The sequence below is a fragment of the Papaver somniferum genome, chromosome 7 (assembly GCF_003573695.1).
Source record: "Papaver somniferum cultivar HN1 chromosome 7, ASM357369v1, whole genome shotgun sequence".
Classification (NCBI taxonomy): Eukaryota; Viridiplantae; Streptophyta; class Magnoliopsida; order Ranunculales; family Papaveraceae; genus Papaver; species Papaver somniferum.
In genome coordinates this window covers 216280837-216287892 of record NC_039364.1, presented here as the reverse complement: position 1 = coordinate 216287892, position 7056 = coordinate 216280837, and positions in this window count along the sequence as shown.

The window sequence follows — 7056 nt, the reverse complement described above, 5'->3', positions numbered from 1 at the left end:
AACTCAATCAAATTATTCACAAGTAAACCCATGAATAATTTAATCCGAATACATAATCAAATTAAACACAAAAAGTGATCAATTTAATTGATTTTGCTGAACATAAGTGAACTTACGGAGCAACGACTAAGATAACCATATAAGAGAGTGATTGGCTTAATCGTTCATATACTCAACACAAGAGAACTTGTGGAGTAATAACTAAATAACCAAGAAGATGATTAATTTAGTTCTAAATGCTCAACATAACGTACCTCACGGAACAACCAACAAAGCTAATCAAGAATAATCAACTTGGTTGTATCGTGCTCAACATAAGATACATTACGGAGCCTCGCGGTAATACAAAAATATGGATCAATGAAGATCAGTACCGTGGAATACACAAGGATTCATTCTTTTGCACAAGCATATACAATAGCAATAATCCTTGGATACAAAATATTTTAACCTATCTTCCGTCAAAGATTGACAATATAGGCTTAACTTTTGTAAATGTCAAAAGTTTATTCATCCTTAAACCAATACATGAATACCGATCGTGAATGACTTTACTTTTGATAAAATATGGGACATCATAGTTCACGGACGTAAACACCAATATCCCATAACAAGTTGCAATATAACAAATCAAAAAGATTAAATATTGCAAAACATCATCCTCCAAATAGTTTTATAATTTTAAACCAAAAAACCTAAAAACAAGAAGATGAAAATAATAGCTATGTGTAGTCACAATCATCGCTATTCAAAGCACTAGTTATTCTTCCAACTAAATCTAAAAGAAGACTTCCTAGGAAAACTAAATCAAAAAGGCTTTTATGCCAAAACAGGACATAAACAACATCATAAGGATTCTGAAGGTTCATGAGATGTGTGATTATTGAGCTTGTGGGCGTGGGCAACCTCTGCAACCTTTGATGGAAAATCCTTTCTAGGAAGCTCTTTAACATGGTGCTTCATGAGAGCAAGGTTACAGTTAACCTTTTCCAACTCAGTTCTTACTACATCAAGACACTTTATTGTTCCAACAAGTTGCTGAGCATCAACAACCATCTTAGTTGGAATATTCTCCCCAATATCTGAGTAGGAAACAGGAGATTGATGAAAGGATCTTTCACCTTCAACAAGAGTTCCCTTCTCTTTATCAAACTCAAAATATATATCGTTGTCAACGAAGTCTTCAGGCAAATACCACGAAGAAGAAGACGCCATTGAAAAGAAACCTAGAGTGGAATGCTTCTACTCAATATGAATGGTATATAAATGATTTGAGAGAATTAGGGTTTACAATATAGGTATATGAGACAAAGCCCAAAACCGTACATGTACCCTTACGAGAGCTCATAACAAAACTTGTAGTTTTTGAAAGGAAAGACAAAATAACAAAAAAAATACAAAAAAGATGATAAAATACTCAGGTAAAAGTATGTGACTGATTATCCATCTAAGAACGATAAGAAAATAGTTGGATAACCAGAGTTACTTTGCACGGAGTACACCTATTCAATTCTCACACAACTAGGATTTTTGGTGGGTGAGATATCAACCTTGTGATTAATTTGCACAAGTATGAGCATCCAGCTCATTAAATGAACATTGTTTTTTCTTAGCCTTCCTTCTTTGAATATCACTCAGTTCAGAAAAATAAGATATAGCTTGTTCTGCATATCCTTCTTTGATTATCCTTCTAGAAGATGTCTCTAGTAATATCTCTGATCCTACTAGTGAAAGAATCAAAGCTAGCTTAGAGGAATCTTTGAAGTATTGGTATAGTGTGAAGCAGGACTACTATATGCAAAGAGCTAAAGAAAATGTGCTTACTTTTGATGATAAAAATACTAAATATTTTCATGATAAAGTCAAATTTAGGAAGAAAAGAACTCAAATTGATTGTTTGAAAAGTAGTACTGGCATTTGGTTGACTGACAAAAACATGGTAGCAACTGAATTAAAAGATCATTTTAGTAAGATTAGCATATCAACTAATCCTTCTAGAGACAATGGTTTTCTTGATATCTTACAACCTTGCATCACCCCTGAGGAGAATGATTTTTTAATTCATCCTCTTACTGATGATGAAATCAAAGTTGTTGCTTGGCAAATGCAGCCTTGGACTAGTCCAGGGCCTGATGTCTACCCACCTGGTTTTTACCAACAAATGTGGGACACAGTTGGTGCTGATACCATAGCCATGGTCAAGAGTTTTTTCACTCTGGCTATCTTCTAAAACAGCTGAATCACAATTTTGTCTCTTTAATCCCCAAGAATAATGCTCCCAGTACTCCTGCAGACTTTAGGCCTATAAGTTTGAGTAGTGTGAGTTATAAAATAATCTCCAAACTCCTAGCTAGTAGACTTAAGACTGTTATGGATAAGTTCATTAGTCCTTACCAGACGGCTTTTCTTTCTTCTAGGCAAATAACACACACCATTGTGATAGCTCATGAACTGGTTGATACTATGAGGAAAAAGAGAACAAAATATGGGTTAATGGTCATTAAACTTGACATGTCTAAGGCCTTTGATAGGGTAGAATGGAGTTTCTTAATTGATATCTTAAGAAAATTAGGCTTTCATGATCATTGGTGCAAGCTTATAGAACAGTGTGTTTCAACTGTCTCTATTTCTATTTTACTAATGGTGCTCCTGGTGATGTTTACTATCCTACAAGGGGTCTCAGAAAGGGAGATCCCTTGTCCCCCTATCTCTTTATAATTTGTATGGATCTGTTATCTAAATTGCTAATTGATGCTGAGCATAAAAATAAAATTCAAGGGATAAAGGTTTCTGCTACTAGTCCTGTTGTGAGTCACTTGTTTTTTGCTGATGATTGTCTTGTGTTTACCAGGGATTCAGTTCAAAGTGCTAAGAATCTAGAGTTGTTTCTTGAGAAGTTTAGTAAGTTTTCTGGCCAAGTTATTAACTTTGAAAAATCTGGGATTGCTTTCAGTCCCAAAACTGAACCTAGAGTTAAGTCTCAAATTCTTGCTATTCTTAATATTAAAAACTTAGGATTAGCTGATAAGTATTTAGGTGTGCCGTTGCTGCTTCAGAGAGATAAATCTGTTACTTTTAAGCACCTTGAAGATTCCTGTGAAAATAGACTTGAAAACTGGCAAGGTAAGTACCTTAACCAACCAGGTAGAACTCTCTTAATTAAATCCACTTTAGGAACTTTAGATGCTCATCATTTATCAGTCTTCCATATGCCAAAAAAAGTGACTGATAGGTTAGATTCAATTCAGAGGAAATTCTTTTGGAATAAAAAGGGTACTGGTAGAGGTTATTATCCTAGAAGCTGGGACACGGTGAATAAACCTATAGAATTAGGGGGTTTAAACATAAGGAAAACTGAACACCTTAATACTGCTCTCCTTTCTAAGCTAGCTTGGAGGATGTTGAATGAGCCTGATGCATTGTGGGTGCAGATCTTGAAACATAAGTACTTTCCTAATATTAATCCTATTCATGTTGTGTACTCTGAGTCAATGTCTTGGGTTTGGAAAGGAATATGTAGGGGATTAGAACCGGTAAGAAAGTATTATTGTTGGGAAGTTGGAGATGGGAAATCTATTGAAATCTAGAAAGACAAGTGGATTCCAAATAGGAACTCACTGCTTGATGCTTCTTTTGCTTCTAGTAATATGAAAACTGTTAATCATCTTATTGTGCAGGATACAGGTGAATGGGATGTTACTACTCTACATTGTCTTTTTGACACATCTACTGTCAATGACATTTGTAGTTTAAGAATACCTAATTCCGGTAAGGATGTCTTATGATTGTCTCCAACCTACAATGGCCAATTCACTGTGAAATATTCTTACAGATGTATCATGACTGAAATCTACAATGGTGAAACTAATACTTTCCCATGGAATCCCTATGGAAACTAGATATACCTCAGAAGATAAAACATTTATTGTGGAAATGTATGCATGATTGTGTTACTGTGAGGAGCAAACTAGTTAGGCATGTTTCTTCTATAAGTAGTCTCTGTCCTTTGTGTGAGCATGAAAATGAAACTATAAATCATATTTTCATTGATTGTGAAGTTTCTAAAAGAATCTGGTTTGCTCTTGATACTAACATTGCAGGTAGAATTGTGAATGTTAACTTGCAGAATTGGATTGAAAGTTGGTTTCAGATTAGAAGTGGAACTGAAGATGAACAAAGGAATTTTATACAGTTTGCTAGTTTTGCCATTTGGCACATCTGGAGGCTTAGGTGTGCAGTTATTTTTGATAAAGAAACAGTGGAAATACCACAGCTAGTAGCAAGAATGACTAAATATCTAAGTGAATGGAATTTAAATTCTATAAAGAATATGTAATAAACATATGGGTATAGGATTAATGTTGTTCTCTGATGCAGGGATTTGTGGAGGTGCGCAATCAGTCCCGGGTTTAGCTCAAGATGAGGAACATGCAGAAGCTCTAGCAGCACTGGAAGCCATCAAGTGGGAAAAAGCTTCTTATGTTGATAAGATTCATCTTGAGGGAGACTGCATCAACGTAATTAACGCCATAAATGGCAGTGTAGGAAAAGTCCGTTGGACTAATAATAATATTATTATAAACTGTAGAAAGCTGTTATCCAGTTTCAGAGGTTGGAAATGCACTTTTGTGCATAGAGAATCCAATGAGGTGGCCAATAGCTTGTCAAAAAGAGCTAGAATTTCTAGAAATGCTGAATCTTGGTTTACAACATTTCCAAATTGGCTGAAATCTCTTATTGAAATCTCTTACGACATTTCCTAAAAGTTATTAATGAATTCTCTTTTCTTATTAAAAAAAAATTGTAAAAATAATTAACCATAGTAAATAAATATCTTTATTCATATAGCATCATACAGATGTACTTTTATTGGCTTTACATGGATTTTAATCTTTATGTAGATACTTATCACCACATCCGTTAAGGAGAAGGAACACGTGGACGATCAGGAACCAGGAGCATCAGAAGGGAAGCACAGGCATCACATGATAACATCTCCTAATCCTACTTTAACATATCTCGAGTTGATTTCAAATATGACGTATCAGATCCAACTGACATTGAAGAGACAACTGTATTTAATGGCTGAGCAGGCGTGGGATAATCCAATGACCAACATTAAATGTGACAAGATATGTGACACATGGAGGTGTGAATGGATGGAATAAAGGTGCAATGATGAGGTTGGACAAGAACGTTGGGACAACCATCAGTTAGTCCCACGTGGTGGACCCTGAACATGAGGAGTAGAGATAACGAGATAACCCAAAGTAACAAGGAGAAGACCACGAGGCATCTTCGGTTCATCATGACGTACTCCGACGGTAAAGGGCACGAAAAGCTAGAAAGTGAGTACCAGCTGAGATAAGGGACCCACACAATTATGCTATAAATAATCCACTCCACTGGAGAAGGTGTTGGCAATTCTAGAGAAGGGCAGGAGAGATCATAATAAGTACTAAGAATAATAGGTGCATCACGTAATCTTATTTCCCATTCCACTCCAAGTCACTTGACTTGGTCTTGTAATTATCTTAAATTCATAGTGAAATATCTCTCAGAACCCAGTGGATGTAGGCCTTAGTGTCGAACCACGTATATCGTTGCGTTCTTTACATTCATGCACTTTGATGGTGCTTGTTTTACCTTTCTTGATTACGCACTCATTTTCATCTTCATCATTACTTTTATTGCGAATATTTATTGTGAATACGAAAATACCATATGTTATTTTGGTGTTCACACTTATTATTATCACGAAAACGATAAATGCTAGGAACTTAAAAGGACATAACTAATAAGAAGTATATATTTATTGTTCGAGTTGGGCTATACATGGTTCCGGTTAAACTAAAGAACCAAACCGCTATAAGAAGAACCGAACTGAACAGTTTATTAATGGTATTTATTGGTTTTAAATAACCGAAAATCGATATTGTTGGTTCGGTTTAATTCAAACTATCGGTTAAACCGATTATATCAGCTATTGGATTTTAATTTCTCAAATTCAATCCTGATTGTCTAGCCAAACACTTATATTCTCCTTACTTCATTTTCTCGATTTGAACTGTTTTCATTTTTTTCTTCACTTAACACAACATTAGCAGACACCACCATCACCATGAACCACATCCACCACCATTTACTAACACAATAATACACCATTTTTTTTCTTTTCTTTTTTAGTTTTGAAGCTTGATTAGGTATTTTCTACAAAATTATTTATATATTCTTCTTCTATTTCACTTCTTTTGGATGTATACTGAAATAATTGAAATTTGGGACATTGTTCTTGCAGTTTTAGGGTTTTATTTGATTTATTAGAAAAATATTCTGAATCAGGTATGTGTTTATTTTATTTTTTTATCTAAGTTGTAGATCTTCTGTATTGATTGAGTTTGTATCTTTTTCTCTTTGCGGATGGAAAAGTCTTGTTTTGGAGAAGGTTATGGTGATAATGATGAAGAGCGAAAGGTTCTAGAGAAGAAATTATTTGAATGGAGAAGTTCTTTTGCTAATAAGATGGATGGAATTGAGTTGAGTCTTCAAGGTGTGAAGTTTAAGGCTAATGTTTTTCTTCTTATGATGATTTTAATTCGTTGAATAAATATTCATTTCCGTTTGTTTATTTTAAATGAATTGATGCTGAACTTAAAAAGTTGAATTTTAGATTATGGATTTTGATGATTTTTCGTTTGGAACTTATTATGTTTAATTTGGAATCTTTGATGTTTATTATTTTTTTCCCAGGGGTTCTGTTAAGAATATTTTTTTTGATGCAGAACGACAAAGAAGTTTTTTATTTGCCGTTTTGGAAAAACAGATGGTCACCGAACTGAGCCAGTACATTTGTAAACCAAAAAGGATTTTTAAAAGGTATGTTTTCGACTTTTCCTTTTAGAAACCAAAAACATAATTTCATGGCTTCGATCCTAGTTTAGGAGATCAGACGAGGGAAAAATAGAAAATATTCCAAAGGTCGTATTTAGTGATTCTTAAAAGCTAGCTTAACCTGGTTAAAAGGGATGCACAATATCGGTCTCAGATTTTATACCT